The sequence below is a fragment of the Phyllobates terribilis genome, unplaced genomic scaffold, assembly GCF_046119375.1.
Source record: "Phyllobates terribilis strain yellow unplaced genomic scaffold, ASM4611937v1 Scaffold_316__1_contigs__length_2197552, whole genome shotgun sequence".
In the NCBI taxonomy this organism is placed as follows: domain Eukaryota; kingdom Metazoa; phylum Chordata; class Amphibia; order Anura; family Dendrobatidae; genus Phyllobates; species Phyllobates terribilis.
The window spans coordinates 1,721,627-1,735,502 of NW_027363076.1; the positions used below are offsets into that span (position 1 = coordinate 1,721,627).

General features: G+C 44.5%; 1 long non-coding RNA gene across 1 annotated transcript in view; it reads right to left on the reverse strand.

Moving 5' to 3' along the window:
• Positions 1-13,876, reverse strand: part of LOC141221110 (uncharacterized) — a 55,441-nt gene that overhangs the window by 26,091 nt on the left and 15,474 nt on the right. Inside the window, exon 2 of the long non-coding RNA XR_012289185.1 lies at positions 8,559-8,587. This is a non-coding gene — a long non-coding RNA (uncharacterized lncRNA). The remainder of the gene's footprint in view (positions 1-8,558; positions 8,588-13,876) is intronic.

The window sequence follows — 13,876 nt, forward strand, 5'->3', positions numbered from 1 at the left end:
CGATGCGAGGAAGTATATGTAGGCGGTTTGCGGGAAAGCAGCTCCCGTGGCGCCGTACATATACTGCTAGTCAGGAAAGGGTTAAAGAATCACAAAATAATGAAAAAAAAAACATGGTATGCGCTACCGATTCCAGACAATTTTGCATTCAAAAAGTTGAATGGCGTTCCTTCCCATTTGAGCCTTGCACCCGAACAGTAGATTTCCACAACATATGGGGTATCGGCAAACTTAGGAGAAATTGCACATCAAACTGTATGGTGCAATTTCTCCTGTTGCCCTTGTGAAAAAAAAAAAAATTGGGGTTAAAAGAACTTTTTTTTTGTAAAAATTTGATTTTTTTTATTTTCACAGCTCAACTTTATAAACTTCTATGAAGAACCCGGGGGTTCAAGTTGCTCACCACACATCTGGATACATTCCTTGAGGGGTCTAGTTTCTATTGTTTAACCCCTTAAGCCCCGGAGCATTTTTCGTTTTTGCATTTTCGTTTTTGCTCCCCTTGTTCCCAGAGCCATAGCGTTTTTATTTTTTGGTCAATATGGCCATGTGAGGGCTTATTTTTTGCGGGACGAGTTGAACTTTTCAACGCCATTACTAGTTTTATCATATCCTGTACGGGAAAACGGGAAAAAAATTCCAAGTGCAGTAAAATTGCAAAAAAAGTGCAATACCACAGTTGTTTTTTATTTATTTTTTTTACCATGTTCACTGAATGCTAAAACTGACCTGCTCTTCTTATTCTACAGGTCATTACGAGTTCATAGACACCAAACATGTATAGGTTCTTTTATATTTAAGTGGTGAAAAAAAATTCCAAAATTTGGTAAAAAAAAAAATAAAAAAATAGCGCCATTTTCTAAGACCCGTAGCGTCTCCATTTTTCGGGATCTGGGGCTGGTTGAGGGCTTATTTTTTGCGTGCCGGGCTGACGTTTTTATTGATACCATTTGGGGGTAGATCCGATGTTTTGATCGCCCGTTATTGCATTTTATTGCAATTTTGCAGCGACCAAAAAACGTAATTCTGGCGTTTAGAATTTTTTTCTCGTTACGCCGTTTACCAATCGGAATAATTCTTTTTTTATATTGATAGATCGTGCGATTCTGAACGCGGCGATACCAAATATGTGTATGTGTTTTTTTTTTTATATATTTTATTTTGAATGAGGCGAAAGGGGGGTGATTTAAACTTTTATATTTTTTTATTTTTTTTTATATTTTTAAAAACTTTTTTTTTTTACTTTTTGCATGCTTCTATAGTCTCCATAGGAGACTAGAAGCAGCAACTGTCCGATCGCCTCTGCTACATACAGGGGACGAGCAGGTCCCCTGCATGCAGCAGAAATGGTCCTGTGCTATGAGCGCCGACCACTAGGTGGCGCTCATAGCGACAAGATCATGACAACCACAAGCGTCTGCTGCAGACCCTGGGTTGTCATGCACGCCCATCGGCGACCCGCGATCACGTGACGGGGTCGCCGGTGGGCGGGGCTTATGACGCGCTACCCGGAAGCGCGCGTTAAATGCTGCTGTCGGAGATTGACAGCAGCATTTAACTGGTTAACAGCCGCGGGTGGATCGCGATTCCACCCGCGGCTGTTGCGGGCACATGTCAGCTGTAAGAATCAGCTGACATGTGCTCGGTTCAGTGAGGGCTCAGCGCCGGAGCCCTCACTGAACCGGCGGTACGCAAATATGCGTACTAATACGTCCCCGGTAAGTAAGGGGTTAAGCACATCAGGGACTCTCCAAATGCGATATGGCGTCCGCTAGTGATCCCAGCAAATTTTGCATTCAAGAAGTCAAATAGTTATTTCCCTTCCGAACCCTGCCATGCGCCCAAACAGTAGTTTTCCATCACATATTGGTCATCGGTGTACTCAGGAAAAACTGCGTAACAAATTGTAAAGTGCACTTCCTCCTGTTACCCTTGTGAAAATGCAAAATTTGGGGCTAAAAATTTTGTTGGGAAAAATGTGATTTTTTTTTTTTCATAAGTTATGTTATAAACTTCTGCGAAGTATTGGGGAATTCTAGGTGCTCGACACACATCTAGATACATTCCTTCAGGGGTTTAGTTTCCCAAATGGGTTCACTTGTGGGGGATGGCTTTCCACTATTCAGACACACCAGGAACTCCCCAAACACCACATGGCATCCGCTAATGATGCCAGCCAATATTGCATTCAAAAACTCAAATGGCACGTCTGTTCCGAGACCTGATATTCGCACCAACAGTACTTTTCCTCCACATATGGGGTATTGGCGTACTCAGAAGAAACTGCACAGCAAATTGTATTGTGCATTTTCTTACCCTTGTGAAAATTCTACTGTGTCATGAAAGTTAGCCGCCATCTTAGGTATGATACGTCATACCTGAAGATATTCCCTATTGTCACACAGCTTCTACCATGTCAGATTTCTGCAGCCCCTGGTAAACAGAGCAATTCGCCCCCACCTCTGGAGATCAGTCTCCAGAAACGTTTTTGATATGGTAAATAGATGGGCCATTTTTTCTGTGTCCAAGCAGGACAGAGTCAGCTAGGCCCCAGGGGGGTAATTAACACCTTGATGTCACTGGAAACCAAAAGCAAACCATTTGTGCATGCCTGCAAACCTTTCCATTGTCCAGGAACCATGTGCTTTCTTTGTGGAAAATGGCCACCCAAAAGCTACAAGATACACTATCAATTTCTAACCACACGATACAAGTTAGGGAACCCAAATAAAATGTATCATGTGAGGAAGGTGCCCGCGGACACAATCATGGGACTCATAAATCCCTGAGTGGCCTGGAAAGCTGGATATTTAGAAGAACCATATACAAGGTCTCAGGGGAGGCATGTTTAGAGTCAATGGCTTCCCCACAAGAGGAGGATCACGATGAGACCTCTGGTGATACAATGAGGTCACCCCAGGGAAAGTTATGGGTACTTTTCTAAAATGAAGCTAAAATGAGCATTGGTTGGGGGGCGGGTTTTAGTAAACTGACATCACCAAGAGTGGGCGTGACAGGACTTTAGTATAGCCGACAGTCAGAAACCCCCTCAGTTTGACCCAGGAGATGATGTGAACAACTCCTACCGTCGGGTCCAGGTATCTGAGTGGGAGGAGCACCTTTGCCATGTGCTACTGAGGCCTGGACGACTGCAACTAAGCTTGAACCTGTGGGATCGCAATCCTCCCTTGCACCACAAGAACGGTAACTGATTTATCGTTGTTATTCCTGTGTTTTGTACTTCTAATTGCTATATTTCTTATTCTGGCCAAAATACCATTGTATAGTTAATGGTATAGCCTTGTAATCTAGTGTATTCTTATAATCGATTAAATCATAAATTAATCGTGGGCTGTATCCTTTACTCTGCATATACGAATCCATTGGTCCGGAAACGCTTGGCTGAAACGCTACTGGGTTGGTTCCTGACCCGATACAAGTCTATTAACGGACCGGGCTTGTATCAAACGAGAACTGGTGGCAGCATACCATCTGGGGGATTTGAGGAAGGCTGGCAGTGACGGTCAGAGGTGTGGATATATATTACTGGCGCAGCCAGGGGAATATATATACCGCCCTCACTGAAGAGGGCCTCAAATACCCAGAGGGCTACAGGACGGCCTCTCCGGCAACCACTCACTCTAGGTGCAGTACCTTGACTGACCTGAGAGGCAAGGGGGCGCCAGAGAGTTGTGCCTGTATCGTGGCGTCACGGATTGGTGACGTGTAAGGGACAACACACCACCGTGCTTTCCCCCCCTGGTAGCAGCTTCCTGGCACCACTTACTCTAGGTGCAGTACCTTGACTCACCTGAGAGGTAAGGGGGAGCCAGAGAGCTGCACCCACCGGCCGGCTTTCATCAAATCTACATTTGGGGCTTAATGAACATTTTTGTGGGAAAAATGTGACTTTTTATTTTCACGGCTCTACATTATAAACTTCTGTGAAGCATCTGGAAGTTCAACGTGTTCAACACACATCTATATACATTCCATGAAACAGGGGCGGACATACCGTCGGTGCAGCTGCACGTGGGCTCGGAGGTGCAGGGGGGCCCTTGCAGGGTGGCTAATAATGAGGGCAATTGCCCTCATTATGAGCAGCGGGCAGGGAGCGATTGATGCATCTCCGTTGCCAACAGGAGATAAGATAATGGCTGCGGAGCTGCACGAATCCATCCTCTGCTTCCTGCCCAGTGCTTTCTCTCTCATACAGGCGCGCACGGCTTGATGACGTCAGCATGTAGTGCGCGCCTGTGGTAGAGGACAATGAATGGAGTGGGGAGAGGACAATGAGGAGTGGGGGAGATTATAATGGGGGGGTGCAGAGAGGTCAATGATGGGGGTGGGGAGAGAACAATGAATGGAGTGAGGAGAGGCCTCAACTGTACTTGAGGACACTTTCAAAGTTTTCCCAATTTTTCAGACTGACTGAATATATATATACAGTACAGACCAAAAGTTTGGACACACCTTCTCATTTAAAGATTTTTCCGCATTTTCATGACTTTGAAAATTGTATATTCACACTGAAGGCATCAAAACTATGAATTAACACACGTGGAATTATATACTAACAAAATAGTGTGAAACAACTGAAAATATGTCTTATATTCTAGGTTCTTCAAAGTAACCTTTTGCTTTGATGGCTGCTTTGCACACTCTTGGCATTCTCTTGATGAGCTTCAAGAGGTAGTCGCCCAAAATGGTTTTCACTTCACAGGTGTGCCCTGTCAGGTTTAATAAGTGGGATTTCTTGCCTTATAAATGGGGTTGGGACCATCAGTTGTGTTGTGCAGAAGTCAGGTGGATATACAGCTGATAGTCCTACTGAATGGACTGTTAGAATTTGTATTATGGCAAGAAAAAAGCAGCTAAGTAAAGAAAAAGGAGTGGCCATCATTACTTTAAGAAATGAAGGTCAGTCAGTCCGAAAAATTGGGCAAACTTTGAAAGTGTCCCCAAGTGCAGTTGCAAAAACCATCAAGCGCTACAAAGAAAATGGCTCACATGAGGACCACCACAGGAAAGGAAGACCAAGAGTCACCTCTGCTTCTGAGGAGAAGTTTATCCGAGTCACCAGCCTCAAAAATCGCAGGTTAACAGCAGCTCAGATTAGAGACCAGGTCAATGCCACACAGAGTTCTAGCAGCAACATCTCTACAACAACTGTTAAGAGGAGACTTTTTGCAGCAGGCCTTCATGGTAAAATAGCTGCTAGGAAACCACTGCTAAGGACAGGCAACGAGCAGAAGAGACTTGTTTGGGCTAAAGAACACAAGGAATGGACATTAGACCAGTGGAAATCTGTGCTTTGGTCTGATGAGTCCAAATTTGAAATCTTTGGTTCCAACCACCGTGTCTTTGTGCGACGCAGAAAAGGTGAACGGATGGACTCTACATGCCTGGTTCCCACCGTGAAGCATGGAGGAGAAGGTGTGATGGTGTGGGGGTGCTTTGCTGGTGACACTGTTGGGGATTTATTCAAAATTGAAGGCATACTGAACCAGCATGGCTACCACAGCATCTTGCAGCGGCATGTTATTCCATCCGATTTACGTTTAGCTGGACCATCATTTATTTTTCAACAGGACAATGACCCCAAACATACCTCCAGGCTGTGTAAGGGCTATTTGACCAAGAAGGAGAGTGATGGGGTGCTACGCCAGATGACCTGGCCTCCACAGTCACCAGACCTAATCCCAATCAAGATGGTTTGGGGTGAGCTGGACCGCAGAGTGAAGGTAAAAGGGCCAACAAGTGCTAAGTATCTCTGGGAACTCCTTCAAGATTGTTGAAAGACCATTTCCGGTGACTACCTCTTGAAGCTCATCAAGAGAATGCCAAGAGTGTGTAAAGCAGTCATCAAAGCAAAAGGTGGCTACTTTGAAGAACCTAGAATATAAGACATATTTTCAGGTGTTTCACACTTTTTTGCTAAGTATATAATTCCACATGTGTTAATTCATAGTTTTGATGCCTTCAGTGTGAATGTACAATTTTCATAGTCATGAAAATACAGAAAAATCTATAAATGAGGTGTGTCCAAACTTTTGGTCTGTACTGTATAACAAGTGTATTCTTGTTATTTCTGTTAGTCACAGTGCCCTCTTTTATTACATATATAAAATGCCATAAAAGGAGGGGTTCTAGGCACATTTCTTGCACAGGGTCCCCAAGATGTCAGTGTTCGCCCCCGCCTTGAATGGTCTAGTTTATGGAGGTTTCCATTTTTAAATCACATCAGGGGGTCTCCAAAAGTGACATGGCGTCCGCAGTCGATTCCATCCATTTTTTGCATTCAAAAAGTCAAACAGTGCTCCTTCCCTTCCGAGCCGCTGTGCGACAAAACAGTAGCTTTCCCCCACATATGTGTTATTGGCGCACTCAGGAGAAATAGCACAAAATATTTTGGAGTCCATTTGTGAAAATAAAAAATTTGGGGCTAAAGTTACAAATTTTAGAAAAAAAATAAAATGTTAATTTTTTTCCTTCCACATTAATTCTTGTGATGCATTAATTCCTGCGAAGGAATAAACTTCTTGAATGTGGTTTTGAGGACTTTGAGGCGTGTAATTTTTAGGCCCTGTTCACACATGTTGTTTTTTTATGTCAAAAATCTGCAGCAAAACTGATCTCTGGAAGGAAATCAGCTGGGTCAAAAACAGAGGTTTTGCTGCATTATTTATGTTGTTTTGGTGCGTTTTTGGATTTTTTTTTTGCAGAATTATCTCTTGTTCATGCTTTGTCTCTTTTATGCATGTAAATTAAGTACAGTGAAAAAAAAAATCTCATTCTGGTTTTGGCATAATAGTGGGGGAGGTAAATTGTTCAGGATTCATACTCATACGTCCAAGGTTGTAAAGGGGTTAAGGGTATAAAAATTAAAGGTTTGAAAAGTGCGACATTTTCACCAAATTTCCATTTTTTTCACAAATAAACGCAAGTCATATTGAACAAATTTTACCACTAACGTGAAGTACAATACGTCATGAAAAAACAATCTCAGAATCAGTGGGATCCGTTGAAGCGTTCCAGAGTAATTACCTCATAAAGTGGTCAGAATTGTAAAAATTGGGCAGGCAGAAAGATGAAAACAAGCTTGGGGGGTGAAGGGGTTAAATAAAATTTGGTGAGATCATGGTCAAATGACCTTGATGTCACCAAACGTCCTTAGGAAGTCTTAACCTCGGAATAAAAACGCTGGTGACCTCTAAGGCTATGTGCCCACGATGCAGAAATGCTCAGGATTTTTCCCGAGCGTTTCTGCATCTCCCTGGCAGAAAAAAACACATGCGGATTGTATATGCGGATTGTACATGCGGATTGTACATGCGGATTGTACATGCGGATTGTATATGCGGATTGTACATGCGGATTGTACATGCGGATTGTACATGCGGATTGTACATGCGGAATGTACATGCGGAGTGTACATGTGGATTGTACATGCGGATTGTACATGCGGATTGTACATGCGGAATGTACATGCGGATTGTACATGCGGATTGTACATGCAGATTGTACATGCGGATTGTACATGCGGATTGTACATGCGGTTTTCCTGCCAGGTACATGCGGAAGTGAAGTGTTCTTCACTGGCATTTCCGCATGCGGGTTGTCAAGCGCTTTCCAAGCGATTTTAGCATCACTTGGAAAGTGCTTGTCAACTTGGTCACACTATATGAATCCATGCAACCGGCATATAGTGTGACCCGAGAGAATGTCAAAAAATAAACAAATAAATATATACTTACCCTCCGATGGCCCATGCTGGCTTGCTTCACCGTCCCGACTGCTGGCAGTGGTAAACTGAAGGACTTGCCGACGTCAGCGTCGCGTGACCCGTCACATGACTGTGACGTCAGCGCAGGTCCTTCATTCCATCGCGAACTGCCACCAAGCAAGGAGGAGCGCGCCGCGGGCCGCCAGAAGGTAAGTATCATATTTATTTTTTATTTTATTCTTTTTTTCACAGTTTCTATGGTACCCGGGTCCGGAGGAGAGTCTCCTCTTCTCTAGACCTGGGTACCAGCCGCACATTAGAACGCATGGAATGTGCATCTACATATACAGTGATGCGTAATCCATTCGTTCTATATCAAGTCAATGGCGGCGAAAACGTAGCACTTCCGCAAAATAATTGGTAGTGCTGCGTTTTTTTCCGCAATGATAATCCACAGCGGAAATTTCTGCAGCATGTGCACAGCACGTGCGGATTATCATTGGGGAACATGGCAGGCCTTCTACCATGCGTTTTTTAAGCATTTCTGCAGCGTTTTTGCCGCTGCGGAAATACTTAAAAAACGCATCGTGGGCACACAACCGACGAGAGTTGGGGTCTTGGTCAATTGCCCAGTTTGCTCTCCACCCACTTTAATGCTGGCCTTAACTGTAACTAGGGCTTATTTTTGGGGATTATATTTCAAGCATACGCCAAAAACTCTGTAAAATCATGCAAAGGCTTATTTTAGGTGTAGGTTTTATATCCAGGAAAACACAGTATTTATAAAGATATTGTCCTAGTAATGGACATAAGAGAATGAAATCAGACTTACCCTCTTCTGTGCCGTTTAAGCTTTGTCTGCTGAAGAAAAAAAAATGTCAAGTATTTAGGATTTACACAGAGAGTGATACTACGCATCAAACACGTTCCTCCAACCTGGCCCAAACAGGTTCTGGGCAATAGAACTGTCACCAAATTGAGTTATTAGAAAATTTTCTGCGCAGAAAAAATCCTGACCATGTGCACAGAACTTGCAGAATGTCATAGGAAGTCATGGGAAAAGGTATGCAATGCGTTTCTGGAGCGTTTATGCGCTGCAAATACGCAACAAAAAACGCACCAAAAACGCATCGTGGGCACACAGCCGAATAACTTGTGTTTTTGAAGAGTTATATAACCCTGAGCCACTGATCTCACACCATAATTACAGAAAAAGTGATGCCCTGCATCAAATTCAGGTAATTCCAGCCTAGTCCAAATGGGTTCTGGGTATCAAAAATGGCATCAAAGTAGGCAATTAGCCAGTTTTCACAGATTTGAATAAGTATCTGGTGTTGCTAAATGGTTGAATGAATATTGGTCTTACATCACCAGCACACAGAAGAGGAACACCCATATTATAATCAATTTCCTTCAGGATGGTCAAAGTGGTTACTGATCTGAAAAGCTGGCATCAAAGTGGACAAAAATTGTAACTTTGTACTGATTTGAAGAAGTTACTGGTTTATTTTTAGAGTTAGAGGGGTTGTCCGGCCTTAGGTTACAAGTCTGAAGTCACTGCATGTGATTGCAGACTTGTGAATCCTCACAATGCACACACTGCTCACTGTGAGGATCCTCCGGTGCCAGCGCCATTAGTGGGCAGTCATGTGACCACAAGTATGCAAATTGCATACTTCCAGCCACTTTCTGACTAGATTGTATCCAGCCTCACTTAATACACTTGCATTGAGGGAGGTCACGCTCATATAGTCAGGATATGGCTGAAGTATGCAAATTACACATGACCGCCAACTCCTTGTGCCGCCATCGGAGAAATCTTACAGTGAGCAATATTTGCGATGTGAGGATTCACAAGTCTGCAGGTACATACAGTAGCCTAAGGCCGGACAACCCCTTAAACTCTAAAAAAAACTAAATCAGTAACTTATTCAACCCACGACAAAGTTGAAATTTGCCCACCTTGATGCCAGCTTTTCTGATTAATAACCACTTTGGCCATCCGGAAGGAAACTGTGATGTGGGTCTTCCTCTTCTGTGTGGTGGTGCAGTAAAACCAGTAGTACTAAGTCATACAACCATTTGCCCACTTTGATGCCAGTTCACATGCCCAGAACCCATTTGGGCCATGCTGGAGTGACCTGAATCTCATGCAGGGCATCACTATTGTATAACAGTGATGTGAGATCACTGGCCCACAGTTATTTAAAAGGGGTACCCCAGGGAGATAGACATTTTTTTTGGACTGTTCCTGCACTCAAATTATAAAGAGGAGATGCCCAGTGCAGATACATAATCTTTTTAACCCTTTTAATTCCGTGACAGGATCTGCTCTTTCACTGCTACCCCCTCCCGCCTGGGTCATTACATCATACACTAAGTGCTGCTCCCGCATGTAGGGAACAGGTAGCCTGAGGAGAGGAGGCGAGGCAACTCCCGTTGTCGGCAGGGAAACAACTATTAGACTGGGTAATAACAGCGAGGAGCTGCACACTGCTGTAATATCCCAGACAGAGGGGTGAGCAGTGCAGTGAAAAGCAGCGCCTGTCACACCAGCCCCATAATGTCTCCCTGTCTGCAGTCCCAGGTGAGGGGACATGTCGAGGGCATCGCCTGCTCACAGCTTCTAATAGCAGCCCCTTGATAATGTCTCATTCACAGGGCTACTAGCAGGGAGCAGGAGTTATAAAGATTATTATAGCGCGCTGGGCATATCATCTTTATAGTGTATGAGTGCAGGAACAGTACAACTTTTTTTTTTTTATCTCCCCGGAGTACCCCTTTAACCAATTAAAAAAAGTAACTTATGCAAATCTGTAAAAATAGGCTAATTGCCGACTTTGATGTCAGTCCTGATGCACAGAACCCGTTTAAGCTGGGCTAGAGAATTTATGTTTGATGAAGGGCATCCCTATATGTGTAACAGTGGTGTGAGATCAGTGAACCAAAGTAATTTAACCCCTAAAAATACCAGTTCTAATGCTTGAGACAAGTTAAAGTGACCTGATTTTGACTCGGACCATCACTATTGTGGGGAGTTCACACTACATACCATATAATGTATACATAGCACTATACTATATACCAGTGTTTCCCAAACTCCAGTCCTCATGGCCCCCACAGGTCATGTTTTCAGGATCTCCTTAGTATTGCACAGGTTAGAGAATTCATGATGCCTTGATAGTAATTCCATCACCTGTGCAATACTAAGAAGATCCTGAAAACATGACCTGTGGGGGCCATGAGGACTGGAGTTTGGGAAACATTGCTATATACCATCATCTAGTAGACACCTCGTAGTGTAAAACTGTACCTGTGTATATAATATGCAGTGGGGAGTTCACACTATATACTAATGTATACATACTCTATACTATATATTATTGTATAGTATATAGCTCAGAGTGAAGCTTTGCATGTGTACATCATATTTAGTGGGGCATTCACACTATATCTTGTATACAAAGTGCTATACCACATACTATCACATAGTATATACCTCATTGTGTAAAGCTGTGCCTGTGCATATAATATATAGTGGGGAGTTCACACTATATACTACATATTGTATACATAGCTCCATACTGTATACTATTTGTCAGGAAATATAAAAAATATCTCTCTCTCCAAGCCCCTCATCCCCACAAACCCTATACCATAGTAAGGAGTAAAGCTGACAATCTAAAAAGCTGCTTCAATGTAAAGTGGCAGTGCACACAAGAAGTGCCAAACTTAATTATTCAGGCTAATTACCATAAGAAATGGAGCCCTTAGTAAAAGACACATGCGATGAATAGACACCTTGAAACATATGGACTAGAGCAGGGGTCCTCAAACTACGGCCCGCGGAGGATTTTTATCCGGCCCGCCGAGCTGGGGGCAGAGGAGAGCGGTGCCAGCGCCCGCCCTTCCCCCCGCTTGCTCATGGCCCCGGCAGCCGGATACTTACCTCTCGTGCCTCCGCAGATCCACTGTCTTCCTGGAGCACGCTCCCTGTGACGTGTCAGGTCAGAGGGTGCGGTGACGTCTTTACACCGTGCCCTCCCCTGAGCCATCACAGGCAGCGCAGAGCAGGATGAGGCCGGCAACGCTGGAGTCCGGAATTGAGCAGCTGCAGCAGGTGAGGAGGAGGGAGGTGAGTATTGCATTTTTTTTTTTAATGTATGGAGGCATGGGACATAATATTAGGGGTGACATCCTGCATGGAGCATTATATGGGGGAGGGGTGACATGCTGCATGAGGCATTATATGGGGGGGGTGACATCCTGAATGGGGCATTATAACGACAGGGGAGTGATATCCTGCATGGGGCATTATATGGGGGGGTGACATGCTGCATGGGGCATTATATGGGGGAGTGACATGCTGCATGGGGCATTATATGGGGGGGTGACATGCTGCATGGGGCATTATATGGGGGAGTGACATGCTGCATGGGGTATTATATGGGGGGGGTGACATCCTGAAAGGGGCATTATAACGACAGGGGAGTGATATCCTGCGTGGCGCATTATATGGGGGGGTGACATCCTGAATGGGGCATTATAACGACAGGGGAGTGACATCCTGCATGGGGCATTATATGGGGGGGGGTGACATCCTGCATGGGGCATTATAACGACAGGGGAGTGACATCCTGCATGGGGCAATATATGGGGGGATGATATCCTGAATGGGGCATTATAACAACAGGGGAGTGACATCCTGCATGGGGCATTATATGGGGGGGTGACATCCTGAATGGGGCATTATAACAACAAGGGAGTGATATCCTGCATGGGGCATTATATGGGGGGGTGACATGCTGCATGGGGCATTATATGGGGGGGGTGACATCCTGCATGGGGTATTATATGGGGGAGTGACATGCTGCATGGGGTATTATATGGGGGGTGACATCCTTTAAGGGGCATTATAACGACAGGGGAGTGATATCCTGCGTGGCGCATTATATGGGGGGGTGACATCCTCCATGGGGCATTATAACGACAGGGGAGTGACATCCTGCATGGGGCATTATATGGGGGGGGGGTGACATCCTGCATGGGGCATTATAAAGACAGGGGAGTGATATCTTGCATGGGGCATTATATGGTGGGAGAAAGGGACATCCTGCATGGGGCATTATATGGGGGTGACATCCGGAATGGGGCATTATAACGACAGGGGAGTGACATCCTGCATGGGGCATTATATGGGGGGGTGACATCCTGCATGGGACATTATAAAGACAGGGGAGTGATATCTTGCATGGGGCATTATATGGTGGGAGAAAGGGACATCATGCATGGGGCATTATATGGGGGGTGACATCCTGCATGGGGCATTATAAGGGGGGAACAGCCTGCATGGGGCATTATAAGGGGGAAATAGCCTGCCTATTGAGGACCTATGCTGCCTATTGGGGTCATTTACCTGCCCATTGAGGACCTATGCTGCCTATTGGGGACTTTTACCTCCCCATTGAGGACCTATGCTGCCTATTGGGGACATTTACCTGCCTATTGGGGACATTTACCTGCCTATTGGGGACCTATGCTGCCTATTGGGGATATTTACCTGCCTATTGGGGACCTATGCTGCCTATTGGGGATATTTACCTGCCTATTGGGGCCTATGGTGTCTATTGGGGACATTTACTTGCCTATTGAAATACCGGTTTATCTAACTTTACTTGTTCTTCATTTTAAATATTGTATTTGTTCCTGTATTGTTTTTTTACATCAAAATAAGATATGTGCAGTGTGCATAGGAATTTGTTCATAGTTTTTTTTAAAAAAAACTATATTCCAGCCCTCCAATAGTCTGAGGGACAGTGAACTGGCCCCGTGTTTAAAAAGTTTGAGGACCCCTGGACTAGAGACTGAATGAGTTGTGTAAAGGTAACCAGTATGACACCTGAGAGAGATAGGAAACATCTCCTTAGGCTTCAAAGGGAATCTATCACACTCCTGAGAATAGCCGGGTCATTTCCAGTTGCAAATGCGTTTAATCTCCAGACTTTTAGGTACCGAAAGTAAGTGTGGAATAGGGGAATTTCTATAATTCTGATTGTGATGGGACCTATATTTTTAGCAGCGGGGCTATGTGGGGAACAGTATGCATATTTTTCCATATCTGCGAGCCCTGCCGTTGAGCTGTAACGCAAC